This window comes from Peromyscus leucopus, chromosome 12, assembly GCF_004664715.2.
Source record: "Peromyscus leucopus breed LL Stock chromosome 12, UCI_PerLeu_2.1, whole genome shotgun sequence".
NCBI classification, from domain to species: domain Eukaryota; kingdom Metazoa; phylum Chordata; class Mammalia; order Rodentia; family Cricetidae; genus Peromyscus; species Peromyscus leucopus.
Window position 1 is genome coordinate 62,391,318 of NC_051073.1, and position 25,927 is coordinate 62,417,244.

Sequence of the window (25,927 nt, forward strand, 5' to 3'; positions counted from 1 at the left end):
TTCTACAGGACTGAAATCAAACCTAAATCACAAAAAAAGCAAATACTAAGAAAAAATAATTTTCCTAACATAGTGACAAGGATCCTACCCCTAATACACAAATATACAAAAAAGAAAGCATAAAAGGACCTCCCCCCAAAAAAAACCTGACAAACAAATCATTTGCTAGTGCTGTCAAAGAGATAAGCCAGTGCTCACACTAATAACCAGTAGTACTGGGCACACACTATAGACGTACACACTCATCCAAGCTGTCAATCATCCACCACTCTTCGACCCAACAATTTTCTCTTAAAAATTAAAGCAGTAGAGGCTGGAGAGATGACTGAGCAGTTCAAAGTACTTATTCCAAAACCATGATGACTAGAGTTTAGCACCCACACAAGCCAGGCATCCCTCACATGCCTGCAACTCCAGCCCCAAGGGTCCCGGAGACAGCAGTCTACCCACGCAAACAAAGCCTAGGTTCAAAGAGAGACCTAACCTCAAACGAAGTGAGGAGTGGGGCTGGAGAGATAGCTCAGTGGGTAAGACCACTGGCTGCTCTTCAGGAGGACCCAGGTTCAATTCCCAGCACCCACATGGCAGCTCATAACTGTCTATAACTCCAGTACCAAGGGATCCAACACCCATGGCAAAACAGCAATGCACATAAAAATAAATAATTAACTAATTAAAAAAAAGAACCAAGGAAGTAAGGAGTGATAAACAGGAATACTGATTGTCATCTTCTGGCCTCTGGGCTTGTATTCAGGAGAAGCGTAAGCACCTGAGGGCTAGTGTGCTCATACAGACAGACCTGCAGGCTAGAATATTCACACAGACAGACACACGCACAAATGGGGAAAAAAATGCTTATAAAAGGAATTTAAACTGTAGGTACATTAAAAATATGTACAAATTTTTGCACTACACTAGGCTTTGTTTGCGTGGGTAGACTGCTGTCTCTGGGACCCTTGGGGCTGGAGTTGCAGGCATGTGACGGATGCCCGGCTTGTGTGGGTGCTAAACTCTAGTCATCATGGTTTTGGAATAAGCACTTTGAACTGCGCAGTCATCTCTCCAGCCTCTACTGCTTAAATTTCTAAGGGAAAATTGTTGGGTCAAAGAGTAGTGCATAAGACTGACAGCTTGGATGAGTGTGTACCTCTATAGTGTGCAAGAATTTGCACTACATGAAAAACTCTGAAAATCTAAATAACTATGCCAGGCGGTGGTGGCGCACGCCTTTAATCCCAGCACTCAGGAGGCAGAGCCAGCAGTATCTCTGTGAGTTTGAGGCCAGCCTGGGCTACAGAGTGAGATCCAGGACAGCCAGGACTGTTTCACAGAGAAACCCTGTTTCGAAAATAAATAAATAAGCAAGTAAACAAACAAACGAATAAGTAAATAAATAATTTTTGGGGAGTAAATAGGTGCTTGTGTATCCAGAGAGGTGTCTGGGAGAATATACAATATTAATAAAGAATAGAAAGGGATGGGGCTGGAGAGATGGCTCAGAGGTTAAGAGCACTGACTACTCTTCCAGAGGTCCTGAGTTCAATTCCCAGCAACCACATGGTGACTCACAACCATCTTTAATGAAATCTGGTGCCCTCTTCTGGCCTGCAGTCATACATGCTGTATACATAATAAATAAATAAATCTTAAAAAAAAAAAAAGAATAGAAAGGAGATCATTTTTCTGTCTGTTAACACTGTGGCAATCTCTACTGCTTACAAGGAAATCTAGGTAAGGGGGTTAAAGTAGCAGGTACTACATTTGCCAGAAGACATGGACAAAGAAGAAAACTCTAAAATATAGACATCAAAACTGCTAAGATTTTCAATCCTCAAGTTCTAAAAGAATTCTCAAAACAAATTTAAAAATTCATAATACAACTTTAAAATTCTTAGGACCATTAATAACTGACATGTTACAAGCCATGTGTGGTGCACACCTTTAATCCCAGCAGAGGCAGGTGGATCTGAGTTCAAGGCTAGTCTGGTCTACAAAGCAAGTTCCAAGACAATCAGGGCTATATAGAGGAATTGTGTCTTAAATAAATAAATAAATAAATAAATAAATAAATAAATAAATAAATAAGTGCTAATGGCAGATATACAAATACCGTGTTAAATATTTCACTTTCTTTCATGTTGTCTGATAAAGGCACAGGTTAATACAAACATCAAGATAGGCTACAAAGAAGGAAAAGGATCAACTGTCCTCCTATCAAGGGAATTGGGGGCTAAAAAAGCCATCTGGTTAAATGAAAAGCCAATGGGCTTCACCTTCCAAGTCAGTACACTAACTCTCTTCAGTGTATAGCTGCGCAGAAGATACAGCACTGGCCTGCTAGTCTTTAAAGCCTATGCTATGCCTAAGCAGTAGAACGGGGCTATCCAGGGAACGAAGAGCAGCTGTGCAAGGCTGAGGACAACTTCTGTAAAAAACGAGAGCCAGGACAAAACACTGCTGGATTACCTCTATAAAATGTGTCAGGCAAATGCCCATCCCGCCAGGTCACTTGGCTCAATTTCCAAGCCACCGATTCTTCTCTTCTATTCTGCAAAGTATAAAAATACAAGTTAGTCACCCAAAAGAATCAAATTAAACACATTCTTACAGCTAGGCAAAAGAATTCTAATTAAACGTGAAAAATCTAACAAAATTCTTTTCATAAGTAGATTAAACATAATTCATAACTAGTGCTTCAACTACAAAGGCCCATCAGTACTAACTGATTATCAAAGATGTTAAGTTACTCTTTTTCAAACTTCTAGTTAAGGATTAAGATGTCTTGGAAGTTAGAACAATAATTTTGAATCATTTTAAAGTAGAGAAAGAAAAAAAAAACACAAATGTATTGCTGATACAAAGAGAAGAGCAGGAGGGTCACAAACAACTTGGGAAAACTTGTCTCAAAAAGAAATAAAAATATAAAAACAAAACACACTGATGCTCTCCATGCACTGATTACTCACATAGTACTATTTCTTGATAAAAGCCCACAGCAACACCACCTCTTGCTGAAACGGCTAAATGTATTAACAATGCTGTTTTGGGCTGGAGAGATGGTGCAAGAGCAATCGTTGCTCTTGCAAAGGACCCAAGTTCAATTCTCAGCATTCACACTGGGAAGCCTGTAACTCCAGCTCCAAGGGATCCAATAACCTATTCTGGACTCCACAGGCACCTGAACTCATATCGCTCACTCGCAAGCACACACGCATGCACGCACACAAAATGATGGCTCACACCCATGTTCCTATCATTCCAGAAGCTGAGCCAGAAAGAGGCCATCACGGCCAACGGGAGCTACATAGTAAAGTCTAAGCCACCCAGAGCTACACAGCAAGATCTCATCTTTTTTAAAAAAAAAAAAAAAAAAAAAAAAAAAAAAGCTGGGGGGTGGGGTCTGATGACGATACAGGGCAGATAGTTGTGAATGTACCTGTCTAACATCCAGAAAGCCCTGGGTTCATTATCCAGAACTGTGTAAACATAGCATGGTTGTACATGTCTATAACCCTAGAACTTGAGGAGGCAAGAGATCAGAAATCCAGGGTCATCCTTGAGTACATAACAAGTTCACAGCCATCCTAGCCTATATGAGACTTTGGTTACTCACATCCTCTTCCTCTTGTTCTCCAAAAAGAAAATAAACGGAAGAATGTACTTTGAGAAAGTGTGTATGTGTGTATACACACACAAATATACACATATACACACGCACATATATAAATTGTAAGGCAAATATTATTTAATAATGTTAAAATATTCCATGGATGATTTTTAATTTATATGTAATAATCAAGCTTTTAGCAAAAACTAAAATTAACATTCCATTTGAATTTTACTGACACAGGACACAGATCCACTTTCTTCACGTCAACTAGAATATCTTTCCAGGTATAGGAAACGAATGCCATGAAAATTAAAAGCTGAATTATCAGAAACATAGAACAGGCCAAAAGTAACTTTATATTCAGAAATAACAGATGTGGCATTTCACGTGTCAGCCTTAACACTAGGGTACCACCAGTGCATGAGGCGATATACACATGCGCACTGTGAAAACACAAAGTTGATATCAGGGCCTTTCTCATTCTCTCTCCACTTCATTTACTGCGGCAGGGTCTCTGACTGAACCTAGAACTAGACAATCTGAATAGTCTAGCTAGCCATTTGTCCCAGGGATCTCTTGTCTCTGGCTCCCAAGTCCTGGGATTACAGGCAACCACCATGCCTGTCCTCAGGTCCTCAAGCCCTTCACCTACTGAGGCATCTCACTACTCCCTAACCCATTCTTAGGCCTTGGTACTTGGAATAAATAAAAGCCATCACCGCAATATCTAGGAAATAAGTACTTAAAAGTTCTGTTGATATGAGTAGCTCAGCTGCTGACCTAGTTATTTTCTCAATTTATTTTAAAGTAATTCGTTTCATGGGACAGTAATGTAGTTGAGTGATAGAGCACTTGCCTAGTACACTCAACACCCTGAGCTCTTGTGACAAGACTTTTCCTTGGGAGACACAACACACAAACACACACACACACACACACACACCTACTCACCCCAGATAGAAATCCCACAATATATCAAAGCGCCCTCTCCCCAGCATGGGTGACTTTACAGGAAGTCCTTGAAACTGACAAGATTAACTAGGCCCCTCCCTAAAGACTCTCAGATAAGCCAGGGGGCAGAGAATACTAAGACCAGACCATCTGCCTGCAAGCAGCAGAAACCTGCAGAGCTGCCTGGAAGAGGTGTCGACCAACTGAGGCACCTGGAAAGGACACTCTCCCGTCTGTTGAGCTGCCTGCAGCCTGTGCAGTGCGCTCCAGGTTCCCAGGGTCTGTGAGCTGTCAGCCATGCTGGGGTGGGCTTTGGTGACGCAGCTGTCTTTGAGTTATTTCTGCTCCTGTAAGTAACCTCTCACCCGTATTCATAAGTAACCCCCAATAAACTCATCGGTCCATCAGATACCATCAGACTTTGGTGGTATCTGTACTTTGGTCTGTCATGGGATCCCTATCTGGGGTGAGTACATGTGTGGTGGAGGGAGAGGGGGTATCTCCCCAGAAAAAGTTGTCACACAACAGCTCTGTCCCTGGAACAACAACAACAACAGTTTCTAATAAGCTCTCATTGCCTGCCCCGAAGTCAAGCACTCAAAAGAGCCTGTATGTCAGTCCTATCACTGCACCTCTCACTACTGTTGGAACAGAGTTCTACTACGATACCCAGACAATCCTCCTGCTTCAGCCTCCAAACATTCAGAACTTTAGAAACATGTTACTGTGCCACACACAAAATAGGTATTTCTACAGTAACAGAACAGAAAAATAGAAGCCATGAAATTCAAAACTACACTAAGTATCTGCACTACACTACACTGCCACTATTCTATCCTATCCTATTAGATTACATTCTCTGTTTCTACATTCATCACTATTCGGTTTTCACGACTGCTAACATAGCTGCGTGACTAAATATAACTGCAAAATCTATATAGAGAAAGTAAAACTTGTTATCAAAGTATAGACTTCTGGGGCTGGAGAGATGGCGCAGGTTAAGAGCACTTGTTGCTCTTGCATCAGCCCCAGGTTCAATTCCCAGCACCAACATGATGGCTAACAACCATCTGTAACTGCAGTTCAGAGGATCTGACCCCTCTTCTGAACTCCAAGGCACCAGGCACACACCTGCTGATATATATCATGCAGGCAAAACTCTCATACACAAGAATGAAATTTTAAAAATACATAAACAGGCAGGTGGTGGTGGAAGACGTCTTTAATCCCAGCATTCTGGAAGCAGAGACAGGTGGATATCTGAGTTCAAGGCCAGCCTGGTCTACAGAGCAAGTTCTAGGATAGCTAGGGCTATATAGAAAAACCACCTCAAAAAAATCAACAAAAAAAAAAAAAAGGAAAACAAACAAACATACATTTCCATCTGAGCTTCTTTAGACATACCCCTCCACAATCAGGACATTATTACTATCTAATCACAAGATGTGTTAGCAGCTATTGCCTGGAGAAATGATTCTGAAATGTTCAAAGTTCTGCAGAACATATTCACAAAAAGAACCCTTACTTTTTTTACATAACTTTTTCCTGAACATACAAGTAAAGGTTGTCACATAACAAAGAATGTAACCAGCTTTATTAAAAAGGAAAAACAAAATAATGAAGCAAGAAGGAAAAAGAAACAAGCTGCACATAACACAAAATACAGTCTGAAATCATCAGCATTATTTTGTGTGCTATCTTTCCCGTCACACACTATTCATTACTATTATTACTAGTGTTATTAATATGAAAGGGAGAAGGGTGTGTGTGTTTGTGTCTCTGAGCTTGCTGGCAGGGGATTACCTGCCCACTCCCAGGGCAGGGATTCTGGACTGTATAAAATGGACAAAGAACTGAACACCAGTATGCACATTCACCGGTTTCCCAGCCATGAACTTCATGTGACCAGCTGCTTCAAGCTCTGCTGCCCTGACCTCCCTGTCATGGTGTATTGCACCTTGAACTGTGACCCAGAGAGCAACCCTTTCTCTGCCTAAGTTGCTCTTGTCCTAGTATGTTGTTATAGCAACAGGAGGGAGGAGACTGGACACTGTGTCCATAGGTGTCTACAATCTTGCAGTAGTGAGTACACACAGCAGGGGTTTGGGGTAATAAAGTACTAAGTTGTATAACAGAAGTTTAAGCAATTTATCACAAGAAAATCAAAATGAGAGCGATTAATCTCCTTTGCTAACTTTTCAAAACCAAAAACAAGGGTGACCTTTTAATGTTGATCTCACATACAAGATACAGAGAACATTATTTAGAGTTTGCTGAGCAATATTCCCAGGAACTTATAGGTATTCAAGAAATAAATCTGTAACTGATACAAAAGTTAAGTATCTCTGATGTGAAATTCAAAATACTCTAAAATCTCAGCCTTTTTTGAGTGGCAATTTGATACCAAAAAAAAAATTCCATACCATAAAACTTTGTTACATGCACAAAATTTTATTTTTAAATACTATTTAAAATTGCTGTCAGTTTATGTACATTAGGTATACATGAAAAATGAATGAATTTTATGTTTAGATTTGGGTGTCTTCTCTAAAATATCTCATTACATGTATGCAAATATTCTCTCATTTGAAAGACAGACAGACAGTCCACCACCCAAAACACTTCTGGCCCTAGATATATCTCAGATAAGGGATAGTCAATTCATACTGTTACTGGTCATTACTCCTACTTCTACTCACATTTTACAAATCAGAAGACAATTTATTAAAAAATACAGAACTAGCAACTAGGAAGTGTCAGTATTCCATGTTCAGAAATTCCCCTTCAAAGGCTTCTGGTCTTTTTTCCACACAAGGTTTCTCTGTATATCCCTGGCTGTCCTGGAACTCACTCTGTAGACCAGGCTGGTCTTGAACTCAGAGATCCACCTGCCTTGCAAATACACCATGATCAGCCTTAGCTATGTAAAGAATAGTTCAGTCTATCTAGCTTAATGTCGTTTTAAAAGCATGAGGCGAAGAATAATTTATTACTACAGAACTTATTTTACAGTGCTTATTTTAAAAGAATAACAACTAATTTCGGAAGTTTTTATTTGTGGTAATCTATTTTATGGTAAGATCTCTTATATTAAAAGAGACTGGCACTGTTAATAATAGGCACTGAGGTCACTTAAGACTTAAGACTGATTGATATTCTGCTGTGTATTCAGCCTATTCGTTTACCCTGCATTTAAAGAAATTTGTAACCAGCCCTCCTTGCCTTGGATTTCCCATGTAATCAGCTTTAACAACCTAACCTAAATTATGTATTCTTCCATGCCACTGACCCACAGGAAAATGTGTGTGTATGTGTATGTGTATTATGATAATCATTTGTTGAAAACAGCAAATTTTTCAAAAATGATCTTATACAGCAAATATCACCCCCAAAGGCTGGAACAGATATTGCTTGCTAATGGAATGTTTATAGTACTGTTTGCTATCTGGATCAGCTGGGTCAACTGGAGTGACTGAATCCCTGTGACAAAGATTTCTGTAAGGTGCTCCTCATTCCTTCCCCACAGGATGCTTTCTGTGCTGGTCAATAAATTCAGAACAAAGCCCTCTGTTAGGGACAGGACAGTCAGACATCAGGCAGCACAGACAGACACAGACAGATTACAGACAAGCCAGAAACCATAAACGACAGATGGAAGATGCAGGGGGAAGACGTGAAGAATCCAAACTTGGGCTTGCGCTCCCTCAAACCAATCCAAGAGGAGGAAGTGCTTTGTTTCTTTCCTTATGGAGACAGACACACACTGGTGCCTCTGAGGCTGTCTTTAATGCACTGAACTGACAAAATTCCCTTTCAGCCACATTTTAGAAAGTGCATGAACTTGGAATAGACAGAAAGTTTTGGGTTTGGGATGTTTGTTTGTTTGTTTGTTTGTTTTTATGCCAGATGCTTCTTGTTTGGTTCCAGGAAAATCAGATTAACTTCTGCAGCTAAAAGAAATCCCAAAGTATATCTGTATGTTGTTTATGGAGACTTTCAGTCTACCAAATTATGGTATAAGCTATTACTAAAAACAGTATTTTTCAAACAAACAAACAAACAAAAATCAACCATCATCCACATTAGATACACAATGATTGTAGTGGTTCAAACCCATAACCCTGCTGCTAGTCAACCCTAAGGACCTAAAAGCCACGTGTGCAGTGCATATCTACACTCCCAACACCAGCAAACAGAGGATCCAGGAGGCTTCCTAGACATTTAGTCTAGCCAATCAGTAGTGACCCGTGGGTCCTAATGAGCAATCCTATCTTACAAAATAAGCAAAGGGACTGGAGATATGGCTTAGCAGCTACAAGTGCCGACTGCTCTTCCAGAGGACTCAAATTTGAGTCCCAATACTCACAATGGGCAGCTTATAAGTACCTACTGTTTAACTCCATCTCCAGGAGTCTCCACAGGCATTGTCCATGTGTACATGTACGTGTACACGCGCGCACGCACACACACACACACACACACAATCTTTTTAAAAATGTAAAAAGGAAAGAAAGAGCTAAAGGGCCACCCCGATGCCACGCCTGCTGCCCTGAGTTTGACCCCCAGGACTCAGAAGCAACCCCACAGTTGTTCTCTGACCCCTACATGTGCACCAGGCCACGCTTCTGTGTGTACACACACATACAATAAGTATGTAACTTTTAAAAGATTCAAAATTAAGGCGGAAAGCAATAGAAGACACTTGTGTAAATCTCTGGCATCTACATGTGCGCCACACACCTCCGAAGGTGTCAATTCTCCCTGAACAAAAGGCACATACTAATAAAGAACACGACGAAAACGAGGTATGTGGTACACATCTATCATCTCAGCACTTGGAAAGCTGAAATAGGAGAAGCTTAAGTTCTTTTGAGCTTGAACTACAGAACAAGACCGTCTTAAAAAAACCAAACAATTATGAGAAGTCAAAAAGAAACCTCAGACTGGTGCCTTTAACATGAGATATGCTTATTTAAACTTGGGCACGGGGCTGGAGCAATGGCTGGGCAGCTGAGGTGGCTTAGCTGCCTCCCGAGGACCCGAGGTCAGCCTCAGCAGTCACGCTGGGCAGCTCACGGGCACTTCCGCCTCCAGCCCCATCCACAGGCGACCTGTTCTGGCCTCTGCGGCACTTCACTCCGTGCTCACACTCTTTCCTCACAAGGAACCAGACACCACAGGATGAGGGGCACTGTGTTTTTCAAAGAACTGAAGGGAGGCGCCACTGAAGATTTAGTACTATACTCAGTAAAACTATCCTTTAGAAATAGACAAATAAGTAACTCTCAGAAGAAGAAAACCAAAACCACACATTGCTGGCAGACCTACTCGTCATGACTGCCTGCAGGAGGGCTGAAGAGATGGCTCAGGGGCTAAAAGCACTTGCTGTTCTTACAGAGGTCCCAGCACCCACATAGTGGCTCACAACCATTGGTGACTTGATTTCCAGGGCTTGACAACCTCTTCTGACCTTGGCTGGCATCAGGTACACATGTGTTAAACAGACATGCATGCAGGCAAAACATTCATACAAATACAATAAATCTTTCAAATAAATATTTTTGAAAAGATTAGCTTAACTCGACTTCCCACGCGGGAGGAGAAGCTGCAGCCTGAAGTATGGGAAAGGAGAGACAGAGGAGAAGGAAATCCCGCTGCGTACACACGACGGACTGCCCTCCCTCGCTGGTTTTCTAGATAATGTTTGATGATTTGAAACAGTGGACAAGACTAGCTAATACTTAGGACAACTTAAAGCTGGAGAAAGTAAAAACAAAAAGGTGAGGTTTAGATACTTTCCCTACAAGTAAAACAAGGCTAATATAAATAAGACAGCTTGAAGGCATGTATGCATATTATAATGAGAACAATCATTGGGACCATTATACAAAAGACAGACTCCAGAACTTTATAGATAATGACGAATCCCAGGAAATGTTCAAGTAATCCACAAGAAGGCAAGAAAATAAACAGAAGCCAGATGTGGTAGCCTAGATCTGTAATTCCATAACAAAGAAGCAGAGGAAGGAGGGTCTAAATTCAAGGTCAACACGGGCTAAGCAGCCAGACAGTATCTCAAAATACCAAAAATGAACTGAGTACGGTGGCTCTGTGAGATCCTTCTCCACACCGCAAGTGAGGCGGCGGGCAAAGAGGAGTGAACCAGAGCAAAGGGAACGATGGGTGGGTGGCAACACAGGGAGAAGTACTTCAAGGCAGACAGGTCTAACGTTAACTAACCTGAAGATGAACTGAAAAGCGCTTTGTTGCTATTGTTTTAATGATTCTATATCACGTTCAAGAAATTCAAAATCAGGGGCCATAGCCAAGTGCGGTGGCGCACACCTTTAATCCCAGCACTCAGGAGGCAGAGGTAGGCGGATCTCTCTGAGTTTGAGGCCAGCCTGGGCTACAGAGTGAGTTCCAGGAATACACAGAAAAACCCTGTCTCAAAAAAAATAAAAATAAAAAAAAATAAAAATCAGAGGCCAGTGGATAAAACCTGATGACCTGAGTTCAGAACGCCCAGCATCCAAATAAGGAAGGAGAGCCAACTCCTCAAAGTCATCCTCTGACCTCCACATACCTAGTGTGGCATATGCATGCCTGCCTGTGTGCATGCACATGAACATGAACACACACACACACACACACACAGTGAAATATAATTAAGAAATTCAAAATCAGCAACTTAAGTTGAATGGGGAAAATGTAATATATGTTAATACTTTATAATCCCTTTAATGTTTAAAAATGTGTGCGCACACACACCACGGCATACATGTGGAGGTCAGGGGGTGACTTGCAGGAATCAGTCCTCTCCTTCTGTGATGTGGGCTCCAAGGAGCAAACTCAGGTCATCAGAATTGGAGACAAGCTCCCTTACTGGCTGAGCCATCTTGCCGGGCCCTAGATGCTTTGTTTTTTAAAACAGGAGTAGCTACATTAACATCACCATCCACAAAGAGGCTCTAACTAATGCTCCAGTAAGGAGCAGCAGAATACCCATTTTTCTCAAGCACGGATGAAACATTAACCCAGGCACCCAGGCACTGTCTGTCACACAGTGCACCTTAAAAATGTACTGAGAACTGAGTTTAGTCTCTGACTATGATCAACGAAGACTAGAAATAAGTAATAGACAACACAAAAACTCTAAACAAAGAAATAAAACACATTTTTAAAAAGTTCATGGGTTTCACACACACATACACACACACACACACACACACACACAAATTCATGGGTCAAATAAATTCAAAGAAAAATTTTAAATATAAAAAGTAAATGAAAATAAAAACAGAAAGCATCAAAATATGTGAGATATACCTAAAAATAACAACAGAGAAATTGACAAAGCCAACAAGATGGCTCCTCAGGGGAAACTGAGGACGTGAGTTCAATCCCCGAGTGTGTGTGACCGAAGGGGAGAAGCAACTCCCATGAGCTGTCCTCTGACCTCCACATGTGCACCCTGGCTCCTGCACAGAGACAGGCAATACATAATGTACAAGTCAACAGAATGAGATGTTACATTAAAAACAGGTATCTCAAACCAACCCTGTTTAATCTACCACAAGAAACTAAAACGGGGGGGGGGGGGGGGGCTGGTTCAGTTGACACAGCGCTAGGGGCAAGGACAACAACCCAAGTTTGGGTCCCAGAACACACATAAAAGGCCAGGCACACCAGGCAGTGGTGGCCCACACCTTTAATCCCAGCACTCAGGAGGTAGAGGCAGGTGGATCTCTGTGAGTTCGAGGCCAGCCTGGGCTACAGAGCGAGCTCCAGGACAGCAGAAACTCTGTCTCAAAAAACAAAACAAGCCAGGCACGGCAGCATGTGTGTATAATCCCATACTTAGGAAATGAAGACTGAGGGACTCTTGGACCTCACCGGCTGGCCAAGCTAGCAAAATTAGTGAGCTACAGATCTGCTGAGAGACCCTTTCTCCAAACTGAACATGGGAGGCTAGAGATGGGTTAGTGTTAAGAGCACACATTGCTCATGCAGAAGACTAGAGTTTAGTTCCCAGTATCCACTTCAGGTGGCTCACAGCCACCTCTGACTCCAACTCCAGGAGATCAGAGGCCTCTGCTCACCCCATACCTACATTCACATGCATATACCCATACAATACATAATTAAAAACAAGCCTTGGGGGGCTGAAGAGATGGTTCAATGGTTAAGACACTTGATGCTCTTGCACAGTGCCCAAGCTCGACTCCCAGCAAACAGCAAACCCACAGCAGCACGACCATCCATGACTCCAGTTCCAAGAGATCAAAGACCCTCTGACTTTTTCGGACATCGGGCACACACATGGTTCTCATACACATATGCAGGCAAAACTCTCATTCAAATAAAATAAATCTAATTAAGTAAATAAATACACCTTATGGCCAGAGACATGGCCTAGACATTAAGAGCACAGACTACTCTTCCAGAAGACCGCAGCTCAATTCTCAGCACCCACACAGCAGCTCACAAGTGTCTAAACTCCAGTTCCAGAGAAGTCAAAGACCCTCCTCTGGCTTCCTGAAGCAAGTGGTGCACAGACACAGGCAAAACATCCATGCACATAAATTGATAAAATTCTTTAAAAAAGGAAATAAACAAATAAATGAATAAATGAGGTGGTGGGCCAGTGAGATGGCTAGGCTGGTAAAGATGCTTGCCACCAAGCCTGAGCAGCTGAGTTCAATCCCTGGGCCCCGTATGATGGAAGCAGAGAACTGACTCTTGAAAGTTGTCCTTAACCTATCTATCCATGTGCAGTGTGGAACATGAGCGGTGTACTTACGTGTGTGTGTGTGTGTGTGTGTGTGTGTGTGTGTGTGTGTGTGCGCACGCGCGCGTGCAAATAAATGCATAAGTAAATAAATAGCAAGTTGTAGAGATGACTGAGAAGTTACGAGCACATATTGCTCTTGCAGAGCACCCAAATTTAGCTCCTAGCACCCATCTTAGGGGTCTAAGTGTCTAGACCTTCCTAGGCATCTGCACTCATGTGTATATACCCTCACAAAGACACACATGCATGCACACAATTTAAAATAACAAAATAAATCTTGGAAAAACAAATGTATCAAAGATTTCAAAATAAGATGGAGAACAAATGAAGATGACACCCAACAGTGACTTCTGGTACTGCACACACATGCACAGGAATATATATGCACATGTGCATTCACACTCACGCAAACTGTAAAAATGCAAAGTGAACTTTAAACAAGCAGAGCAGAAATCAATGAGACAGGAAAGAGAGAACATTTACATAAACTTTATAAACCTGGCTAAGGACACAAATCAGGAGAAGAGTGCTTGCCAACATGTACAAAGCCCAATGTTCTATCCTCAGCATCACATAAACCAGATGTGAGAGCACACACCTGTAATCCCAGCACTTCAGAGATGGAGGCAGGAGGATCAAAAGTTTGTCATCCTCAGCTACATAGCAAATTCAAGACCCAAAGGCCATTTAAGGCCCAAAAGGAGTTTGAGGTTAGCCTGGGCTACCTCTAACCCTGTTTAGCACCCCCCACATACACCTCTAACAAACTAACAAAGCAGGAGGCTCACAGCAACATCAAGAATAAAATGACTTTATCAATACAGATCCTGCATTAAGAAGATAAGGGAATGCTGCAAACATTTTTATGCTCTTCAAGTACTGAGAACTGCTACCAAAACTCAATCAAGAAGAAAGTAATACTGTCTTGAAAAACAAAGAAGAAAGTAATAATATATAGTTATATAACCATTAAAGAAAAGTTTCTCCCCACTAAAAAATTTCTAGGCTAAGATGGATTCATTAGTTATTTCTACCTAATAGTTAATGAAGAATTGAAACCAAATGTTCACATATTTTTCCCAAAACAGGGAGAGGAATGTTCATTGAGTTCGAGACCAGCCAGAACTACATTGAAAGACCCTGTCTCAAAAATAAATAAATAAATGAAAAATTCAGTGCTATTGAAACCAAAACAAGACAAACATACCACATGAAAGGACAAGTCATATCACTTAATGAGTATGGATGAAAAAATCCTCACCAAAAAAATATTAGCAGACCAAAACCACCAGCACATAAAAGGATTATGAACCATGGCCAAATAGAAGTCATTTTAGAAATGCCAGGTTGATTTAACTCTGAAAGTCAAAGTAATATGCTGTTCTGGTTATTTCTTGTCAACATGACACAAATCTAGACATATTTGGGAAGAAGACTCTCAATTGAGAAAATGCCTCTATCTAAACGCCTGCAGGCAAAAGTCTATAGGACATTTTCTTAATTAATGACTCATGTGCAGGGCCCAGTCCACAGGAGAAGGTGCCACCTGGGCAAGTGGTCCTGAGTTGTTTGATAAAGCACATCGAGCAAGTCATAAGGAGCAAGACAATAAGCAGCATTCCTCCAAGGCTTCCGCTTCAGTAGGTTCCTGCCTAGACTTCCTACCCTGACTTTCCCTCAGTGATGGAGTGACCTGAGAGTTACAAGATAAAATAAACCCTTTCCTCCCAAGTTGCTTTTGGTCATGGTGTTTTATCACAGCAGAAGAAAACTAAAACATATGTCACATCAAAACAACGAACTAAAAGTCAAATCATTACTTTGAACAAATCATCTCAAGAAACATGGAAATACTTTTAGTAAAATGCAGCACCTTTGTGTGTGAGTGCACGTGCACACATGCACACACACAAACTAGAAAGAGAACAGACTGATCAAATTGCTGCAATCAAATAAACACTGTCTATCAGAAAGCCACATAATTAATGCTAAAATAGTAAACGCTTCTCTCTAAGATCAGAAATAAGCACGTCTGCTCTTGCTACTTCTAGAAAGTGATGTCACAGAATGTTAAGAAAATCAAGTCAAAGGCATCAACCCTGCAAAGGGAGTGAACGGCTGTAGGTGGCATGCTCTAGAGAACAGACATGCCTAGAGAACCCACTACAAAATTAGGACTAATGAACTCAACAACGTTGCGTGATGCAACAAAACCACAAGGATCAGGCTGGGGAGGCAGCTCAGGCGGCAGAGTCCTTCCTTCCTTGTATGAACAAAGCCCTGGGTTTGCTCTCGCTCCACATTGGGCATAGTGGTGCATGCCTGTAATCCTTTCACTTGATTCTCAGGGGAGAATCAAGTTTGAGATCATTCTTGGCCACCTAGTGAGCTCCAGGACAGCTTGGGATACCCAAGACCCTATCTCAACAACAAACAACCCTGCTATATGCTTGTATTGGCTAAGAATGGAGCTCAGTGGTACAGACCTGTGCAACACCATGGAACCACCAAAGCGGGGTGGGGGAGGGGGAGCAAAAGAATGACATTTATAAATCAGGCACATGCTTGGAATCCGAGTACTAGGGAGCTGAGGCAGGAGGACTCAAAAGTTCAAGGCCAGGCTGTATTAATAAGTTACAGGCCAGCCTGAATTACAGAGTGAAACTACTAACGTACCACCAAAAGTATACAAAGCCCCTACTTACAAAGTTAACAAAACAGATACTTTAACTGAAAATTACAGAACATGACTGAAAGGAATTAAGAACGATCAATACAGGTATCTGGTATTTACAGATCAGAAACCTTTAGTACTGTTAGGTGAATACTTTACCAGCTCATCTACAGATTCAAATGCAACAAACACACAAAGGCCTGCAGCGTGGGGACCTAGCTCGTGCTTCTCACAGCAAGGCTCTAGCTTCAACTCCAGCAAGCCTGCCACTACCTCACCTCTTAGAGCCTTACACACAAGACCTGAAGCCATCAATCTCCTGGGGGAAGAGGGAAAGACTCAGAACACATCAACGGTTTCTTGGACATGATCCCCCAAGAGTGCAACAAAAGCAAACCCTACACGTGAAACTACATCCAATTGAAAGGATTCTCCTGAGTAAAGAAAACCATCAGGTGAAGGGTGCCCTATGGGATGCAGCAAGAGATGCGCAAGCTGCATCTGATGAGGGAACGAACATCCACCCTACAGAAGAAACTCCCACAACACTCCCACAAATCAAAACCTGGTTTACAAACAAATGCATCCAAACATCAGGGTTTAATCCCACAAGTCGGGAGGCAGAGGCAGGGAGATCTCTGGTCTACAGAGCTAGCTCCAGGACAGCCAAACTACACAAAGAAACTCTTTATCTTGGGTGGTGAGATGGCTCAGCAGTTAGCAGCGCTTGCTATGGCTCCCCACACCCACACTGGGCAGCTCACAACAGTCGGCGGTAACTCCAGCTCCAGGAATCCAACTCTCTCTTCTGGCCCTCATAGGTATATGCACACACATACACAGAAAATAAAAACAAATCCTTTTAAAATAAAACCATGAAAAGACACTTGACAACCATAATCACTAGGAAAACTTAACTTTAAAAAAAAAAAAATCACACGCAACCATTACCTCATACCTATTAGGATGGCCATGATCAAAAACGTAAAATAAATGTTGAGAGAATATGAAAAACTTGAAAACCTTGTGCACTGCTAACGGGAATACAAAATGATAAAGCACTATGGAAAGTTTACAGAGGCTCCTCAAAGACAAAATCCTACTCCAGTAAACCTGCCTGAGGTTATTTATCCAAAAGAACTGAAATCATTCCCAAGGAGGAACTTAAACATTGTTCACAATAACTAAAATGTGGAAACAAACCAAATGAAGGCCAACAGATAAGGAATAAGGAAAATATGTATGATATGGGCCAGTTCTCAAATGGACAGCAGGGAAAGGCACAGCCTCCAAGCCTGACAGCTTGAGTGCCATTCCTACAAGTTTTTCTGACCTCCATGCACAGGCATGCACACGTGTACACACACATAAGATAAATAATGTCATGTTAAAATATAAATAGTGTTGCATAAACATACGATGAAATATTCAGCGCTTAAAAATGGATATTCAACATGGACAAGCCTTGAGAGCAAAATGATACATAAAATAAGCCAGCCCCAGAAGGTCAGCTCGTGTATGACTCCACCATGAGGAATCTAAAGCAACCACAGGAGTGAGGCAGAGAGCATACAGGCTGCCAGGGCGGAGGGCGTAAAAGGGAAGAGTTGGACTGCATGGTCTAGAATTGCAGTGATTCAAAAGGGAAAAGCTTCTGGGCTCCACTTTACAGCACTGCCTCTAGTTAACTTTATGCTCTAAACAAAATCTGGAGAGCATTGATCTCATACTGTGTATTTTTAAAACCAAAAATCTTATGTTGAACTTCAAAAACATCATCAAGAAAGTGAAGACAACCCTTACACAGAGAAGTATGTACAAACCATGTCACAATATCCAGAATATACAAAGATTCTGACTTTCTGTCACCAAGAAGTATGGGAGGGATTTCTCCAAATTCCACAGCAGATACTAGCTGGGCATCTGTGCTGGCTGGTTCTTGTCAACTTGACACAAACCTAAACATAACCGGGAAAAGGGAATCTTAATTGAGAAAATGCCTCCCTAAGACTGGCCTGTATATAGGCAAGTCTATAGGGTATTGTCTTGATTAATGACTGATGTGGGAGGTTTCGCTCCTTGGCAGCTGGTCCAAGATTGTGTAAGAAAGCAGGCTGAGCATGAGGAGCAAGCCAGGGAACAGCAGTCCTTGCTCCGTGGCCTCTGCTTCAGTTCCTGCCTCCACAGTCCTGCCTTGAGTTCCTGCCCCGTTCCCTCATTGATAGGGTGTGACCTGAGAGTTGGAAGATGAAATAAGTCCTTCCCTCCCAAGCTGTTTTCAGTCATGGTGTTACACGGACCTTAAATCAACCCAATCTGGGGATAAGCTGTTTATCTTAAAGTGTCAATGATACACCCTCAGGTTGGTGGACTTAATGTTTATTTATGATAAGCCTGCTATAAATCAGGGTTCCCATGAACCCCATGTTGTTTGATCCAATTAATTTGCTTGAGCTTCTCAAGGAACTCAGGAAAACACAATTATTGGCCAAAGATACCGCTAAACACCAGATGAGACACACATGCACAAGAACCATGGGAAGCATGGCCTTGCTTCCACGCCCTCTCAAGCACAACATGCTCCACAAGTTGAGCTATCCAGAAGCTCCCCAACTCAATTCTTTGGGGTTCAAAAGGAGGTCTCCCTGAGTAAGCATAAATTATTATACTACTGTCCAATGATAATCTTTTCAACCTTTGTTCCTCACCTCCTTGGAACACACAAATCATACCTAGTTCTTTCCTGTGACCAGTCTCCATCCTAAAGTTAGCTAGGGGGTTACAAGCATAGCTACACTCAATAAAACTCATTAGCAATTCCAAGCATTTTAGAAGTTACATGCCACGAAATGGATAAAGCCCAAACACACATTTCACAACACCACATCATTAAATAATACTTCACGCCCACAAAGAATGCTGTAATCAAAAAGGCTGTTACCAGCCTGGCATAGTGATACATCCCTTTCACCCCAGCACTAGGGAAGTTGGGGTAAAAATATCCTAAATTAGAAGCAAGAGCTACTTTGGAGGAGGGGGCACTCAGGTGATATTGGCAAGATGTGGGAAAATTGAAGAGTTCATACCTGCTGATGGAAATGTAAAATAGTAAAGCCACTTTGGAAAAGGCTTAACTGACTAAATACTGAGATGGTGCAATACTCGGTAGCTCTGCTGCTAGGCAGAGACAAGAAAGCTGAAGGCAAAAGCTTACACCAAAGACAGGGACTGAAAGTGTAGCTCAGTTGTAGAGAACCTGTCTAGCCTTCATTTAATTTTTTTTGAAAAAGGATCTTTTCAGCAGAGCATGGTGGTGCACACTTTAATCCCAGAAGGAGGTGGATCTCTATGAGTTCAAGTCCAGCGTGGACTACATCGCCAAACCAGTCAGGGCTACATAGTGAGAATCTGTCTCAAAAAAACAAACCAACAGGCCGGGCCGTGGTGCCTTTAATCCCAGCACTCAGGAGGCAGAGGCAGGCGGATCTCTGTGAGTTCCAGGACAGCCTGGTCTACAGAGTGAGTTCCAGGACAGGCACCAAAGCTACTCAGGGAAACCCTGTCTCAAAAAAACCAAAAACAAACAAAAGGGGGGAATGGGTCAGGAGGTGACCTGGGGAACACAGCTCTGTGGTCAAAGTGCTTACAGAGTACAGATCCCCAGAACCACACAAATAAACAAATGAGTGGTAAATGGGCACAGCAGCACACATGTAATTTCAGCCTCAAAAACCGGAGACTAGAAATAGTCCCAGAGCAAGCTAGCTATGAGCTCTGGGTTTGACTAAGAGAACTTGCCTCAAATATTAAGGTGGAAGAATGATTAGGAAGATTCCAGATATCAATATGCATATATGCTCACTAACATGTAAATGTCAACATACATACAGCATACACAAAGAGAAAAATACTCTTTAAAAATATAGGCCGGTGGTGGTGGCGGCGGCGGCGGCGGCGGCGGCGGCGGCGCACGCCGGTAGGATTTGCTGAAGGAGGCGGAGGCAGGAGGATCACGAGTTCGAGGCCAGCCTGAGCTACACATTTTTGGCTGGGCGGTGGTGGCTCACGCCTTTAATCCCAGCACTTGGGAGACAGAGCCAAGCGGATCTCTTTGAGTTCGAGGCCAGCCTGGGCTACCAAGTGAGTTCCAGGAAAGGCGCAAAGCTACACAGAGAAACCCTGTCTCGAAAAACCAAAAGAAAAAAGAAAAAAAAAAAAATATATAGACACATAGATTCAAAACAGAATTATTCATAAAACCTAAAAAGTCTAAACAACCCAAATGCTGATCAGTTAATAGACAAAATGTAGTATGTTCATACAGGCTATTACTAATCCATTAAAAAGTAATGAACTATTGATACGTCCTACATCATGTAAGAGTGTACTCTACAGGACACAGAAAACCATCCACTCTATGATTCCATTAAAATGTTCAAAACAGCTAGGCAGTGGTGGCACACACCTTTAATCCCAGCACTCAGTGGACAGAGGCAGGCGGATCTCTGAGTTTAAGGCCAGCCTGGTCTACAGGAGGGTTCCAGGACAGCCAAGGCTACACAGAGAAACCCTGTCTTGGGGGAGAGGAAAAGGAAAGGGGGTGAGGGAGAGAACTCTCAAAACTCAACAGTAAGCAAGCAAATTATTCTGACTGAACAAAAGATATCAAAGCATTTCACCAAAAAAAAGTGTGAGCAGAAGAAAAACATGGAAAGATGTCCAAAACCATCAGCCATCACAGAAGCACTAACACACACACACACACACACACACACACACACACACACACACACCACACAACTCGGCGATCTCAGAACCATCAGCCATCACAGAAGCACTAACACACACGCACACAGCACACAACTCGACGATCGACGATCTTACCTTTTGATATTTAAGAAAAAAAGGAAAACTTTTATTTACACAAAATCTTCACATTTCCTGTACAAATGTTCGCCAGCCCTAGGTTTACAACAGAAAACTCTGAACATCCCTCAGGCTGGAGGGACGGCTCAGCCGATAAGAGCACTGGCTCCGTAAGCACAAAGACCCGAGTTCAAGTCTCCAGAACTCACATGAAAGAAAGTCAGGTGGGCCTGCAATCCCAGCACTGGGAGCGGGTGGACAAAGGACTGCGGGCCGCCAGCCGAGCTCCGGGTTCACCAAGAGACCCTGTCTCACCGAAACAGGACAAAGAGTAGCAAGAGTCCTCCTCTGGCCTCCACACGTCCACACATGCACATACACCGCACACAACCAGTTCATATGGTGAAAGGTCAAACAAAGTATCAGAACTTACCACTACATACCATTCTGGAAATGGCAAAACCATAGAGCTAGGGAACAGGCTGCCAGGAGTCAGAGAGCAACATTGTGAAGGGACTGTCACAGGGTGTGGCAAGAGGGGTGGCCTTTGTGATAACTCAAGTTTGTATCTTCATTGTAGTAGCTACATAAAAATTTTTTAAAGATTTATTTATTTATTATGTATACAGCATGTATGCCTGCATACCAGAAGAGGGCGCCAGATCTCATTACAGATGGTTGTGAGCCACCATGTGGTTGCTGGAAATTGAACTCAGGACCTTTGAAAGAGCAGTCAGTGCTCTTAACCACTGAGCCATCTCTCCAGCCCAGCTACATAAATTTCTACATGAGAAGAAAAATGGCACAAAATTATATATTCACTATTAGTGTAGGTCTCAGAATTGTAGAAACTGAATTTAGTAGTCTTATTAACCATAAAGTAGCATGTCAATTTTCTGGGTTTGGTGACTTATTATAAGATGTCTGGATGAAGAAAGCACAGCATTCTTTTTTATTTATTTATTTTTTTCTGGCATGAACCAAATGGCAACCATTGCTGCTTGACAAACTTCTCCAGTACTTTTTTACTTTTATCTTTAATGAATTTTTAATTCTCACTGTTAATGCCTTTCCCTTTGGGAAATTTTGTGTGGGTTTTGGTAAAGGGTGAAAATATGTAGAATGGCTGGCTCTCTAAACAAAATAATTCTTTTGGAAAAAAATCCCCACCACTGTGGACCCAGGAATGAATTCCATAGTGTCCTCCTAATTACACCAAGAACAGGAACGGTAGAGGTTTACTGGACACACCTGATCCCAAGGATGAAAGGCCTACGATCCAGAGCTGAGGCCATTAAGGGCAAGAGTTCAGTTCATAAACACAGAGAAATCCGAATGGTATGGTATAACGAGAAAAGAGTAAGACGTCAGGCCCTTCCCTTTTGGGAGCATATAAGGGAACGGGTCCGTGTAGTAAGGCCTGTAGCGAGGCAACTGTAATATAGTGCCTGTTCCCCAGAAGTCCCTTTCCTAAGGTCAGGCATTTGGATAAGAGTCTCCATTCCTTTGGGGGCTTGAGGAAAGTTCCTGCTTGCTGAAGCAGTCATTCTTATCTCTAGCAAGAGGAACTTAGGGCCTTTCATTAACAGATGAGTGGTGCCTACTGTCAAGGTCAAAGCTAGTTTCTTCCACCCCGATCTCAAGCCACACTCCCAGCTCAGATGACCCTTGTCTTCCATTTAATCCTATGAGCAGCTATACAGTATATAAAGTGTAGTCTCGTTTCAATTAAATGCTGCTGGCAGCCATCCTGATTCACCCTCAGATCCATCTCCTCCTCCTTCCCCACACCACCACCACGGACTCCACACATCCTCTTTGGTAGCTGAACTCCCCTGCCAAAGCAGATCTCTAGCATTTTTCTTCTCTCCCCGCCCCCCACAGGGTCTGGCATGAAATTGCTATGTAGACCAGGTTGCTCTCTAACTCACAGAGATATGTGTACTTCTGCCTCCTGAGTGCTGGGATACAGGTGTGGACTACCACACCCAGTTACACAGCCTTCTATACTAATTTTGCCACTTCCTGTAATTTTTCAAAATAAAGTTATTCTAAAAGTAACAGGAGCCGTGGGACCAGCAGGCTCGGCGAGTGAAGGTACTTGGCACGTAAAAGCAAGTTTTTACTGACTTTTTTTGTTTTAAACGGACCCGAGTTTGATCCTTGGGCCCCACATGGTACTCGTATAAGCTGTCCTTTGACCTCAACAGGTAAACCAGGGCACATGGGTGTGCACTCAAGCACACACACAACAAGCAAATAAACTAAATGCTGAGAGGACAGGCAGATGGATCAGCAGTTAAGTGTTTGCAGCACAGTCATTAAGACTGGAGTTCAGATCCCAGCACCTATGAAACAAGCCTCAAATACCTATGAAGCCCAGCGCCAAGGGATCTGACATGCTCCTCCAGCCTCTGCTCACGTACAAGCACAGGCACCCATATATTCGTGTGCACATCATTCACAAGACGCATACACACACAAGCAAACAGATGAAATCTTTAAAGGACTAACAAGAGGGTAGAAAACAGGAAAGGTAGAAAGTCTAAATGAAACAAGAATGGCCAACAATTACTAACTGTAGAGTTCCTAGACTTTGCTTTCCTCTACTTAAATGTGTCTATAATAAAACACTAATAAAAATGTAAGAAAGTCATTCCATCTTCAAGCCAAAGTATTAACTGAACAGTTTCTCATTTTTTTTTCTTTTTCTAACATGCATTTCAACTCTGTAAAATAAGTGTGTTTCTGTACGATGATTTTGGGGCTGGCTCAGTGGGTAAAGGCTCTTACTGTAAATCTTGACAACCTTAGCTCAATCCCTAGAAAGCAGGTGAGAACTGGCTCCACCGAACTGTCGCCTGCCCTCACCCACACCACAGCACCCACACACCATGTACACTTACACAGTAATGATTTGATTTTAAATAAAGTAACACAGAATGCCTGTAGCAGGCTAAGTTCAATTGATGCCCTGTATCTTGTCCTTCTCTTCCTTTGTGACAGTGGGAGGTGTCGTGTTGAACGTGACGAGAACCCTGACAATTCCTCCCCTAACAGGACACTGATTACATAATGTGAAGATAGTTAACCTAATATCCAATTGATGTTCTACACAACTACGTTCCTGAAGATTCCAAAATTTTTTTTCTAAAATTAACCAAAGAGACCCTGCTAGAGAAGATTTACAGTAACACACCAGTTGTTATTACAGTGATCCTCATAAAACAGGAAACAACAGATATGCTCAAAGATGTTTTAATAGCTCTAGGCGCATGTTAGGAGTTTTGTCTACTAAAGGCAGCATGTCAGCATGTACCTGTAACCCCAGCTGCTCAGAAGGGCGGAGGGAGGCAGCCAGGCTTGCCTGGGCCTAGAAGCTAAGACCTGCTTTAAGTGAGAGCCAACCAAAGGAAGGAAGAGAAAAAGGAAGGGAGAGAAGGAGGGAGGGAGGAAGGCAAGGAGAGAGGGGAAAAGAGGGCACAGAGAGAGGGAGAAATTTTTGCCTAAGTTAAAATTAACATTAAATGATCTTGTTTTAAAATTGTGTATAGTCTTTTTAACTTTTCGAACATTTTTTAAAAGTAGCTATTAAGGAGGAGACTCGAAGATAGCTCTGGGAATAACACACGTGCTATGTAAACATGGAGACCTGAGTCTGGGTCCCCAGCACCCAGGGGCAATAGTGCACATTTGTAACCCAGTGCTGAGAAGGCAGATCCTAGAGGTCACTGCCAGCCAGCGTAGCCAAATTCAATGAAAGACCTTGTCTCAAAAAATAAGGGAGGCCGGGTGGCGGTGGCGGTGGCGGCGGCAACAGCAGATCTCTGGGAGTTCAAGGCCAGCCTGGTCTACAGAGTGAGATCCAGGACAGGCACCAAAACTACACAGAGAAACCCTGTCTCAAAAAACTTAAATAAATAAATAAATAAATAAATAAATAAATAAATAAATAAGGGAGAACATTCAAGAAAGGCACCATGTGCAAATGCATGTACACACACAAAATATTAAAAGGAAATATTAAAAACTGCACAATGATTATAATTTGCTGAAAAATTCAACAAATGTATGTGCATATGAAGTAACAATAATTCAATGAATACTGAAAAAGAATACTTCGTGTCATGCAAGTGCTTAATTTTTTTAATTTGATTACTTTAATTATATCAAGGTAATATAATTACCTCTTTCCCTTAGTGATGATTAAAAGTAATTTCAGGGCTGGGCAATGGTGGTGCCATTAATATGCACCCTTAATCCCAGCACTCGGGAGGCAGGGATCTCTCTGAGATGGAGGCCAGCCTGGTCTACAGAGGGAGATCCAGGACAGGCACCAAAACTACACAGAGAAACATGTCTCAGGGAAAAAAAATTAATTTCAATAAAATAAGTTAATTAAAACTAAATTATATATAAAATAACAAAAGGCAAGTTCTGAGTTCTCTATGGGACCCTGGGTAAGTCCCAATATTTCATCATCTACAAACCAAAGGACATTATTACATTTTCAGCTCCAGCCAGGCGGTGGTGGCGCACGCTTTTAATCCCAGCACTGGAGAGGCAGAGGCAGGCGGATCTCTGAGTTGGAAGTCAGCCTGCTCTACAGAGTGAGTCCTAGGACAGCCAGGGCTACACAGAGAAACCTTGTGTTCTAATACCCTCTACCTGTGATCATGAGGACGCCTTTGGGGAAGGATCAGCCATGCATATGGTAATGACAAGTAGTCACACTATAAGTACCTTTCACAGACATACATTTGGATGGAAGGTTACTCTCAATATTAGCTCATAATTCCTCAACCACTTACTTCTTATAGAGGTTGTCATGTGCATTGTAGCATATTTAACATCTATTCACCAAAACTAGAAGAATCTCCCAGCGAGGAGAAAAAAACAAAAAACAAAAAACCCTGCTGATATTGCCAAAATCATTTCTGGTTTGAGATGAAACGTGAATGTTCCAAGGCCTTTTGAAGACGGGAAAGGTGGTGGCTCCTTTCTCTTTGGAGACACGGGTGGAAAGAGAAGA

At 42.2% G+C, this 25,927-nt stretch overlaps 1 protein-coding gene across 3 annotated transcripts in view; it reads right to left on the minus strand.

Annotated features, from left to right (window-relative positions):
- Positions 1 to 25,927, minus strand: part of Znf148 (zinc finger protein 148) — a 125,285-nt gene that overhangs the window by 79,738 nt on the left and 19,620 nt on the right. For all 3 annotated transcript variants that reach the window (XM_028886363.2, XM_028886364.2, XM_037209788.1), the window contains exon 2: positions 2,467 to 2,548. The gene's annotated coding sequence lies outside the window, so the exon portion shown is untranslated. The remainder of the gene's footprint in view (positions 1 to 2,466; positions 2,549 to 25,927) is intronic.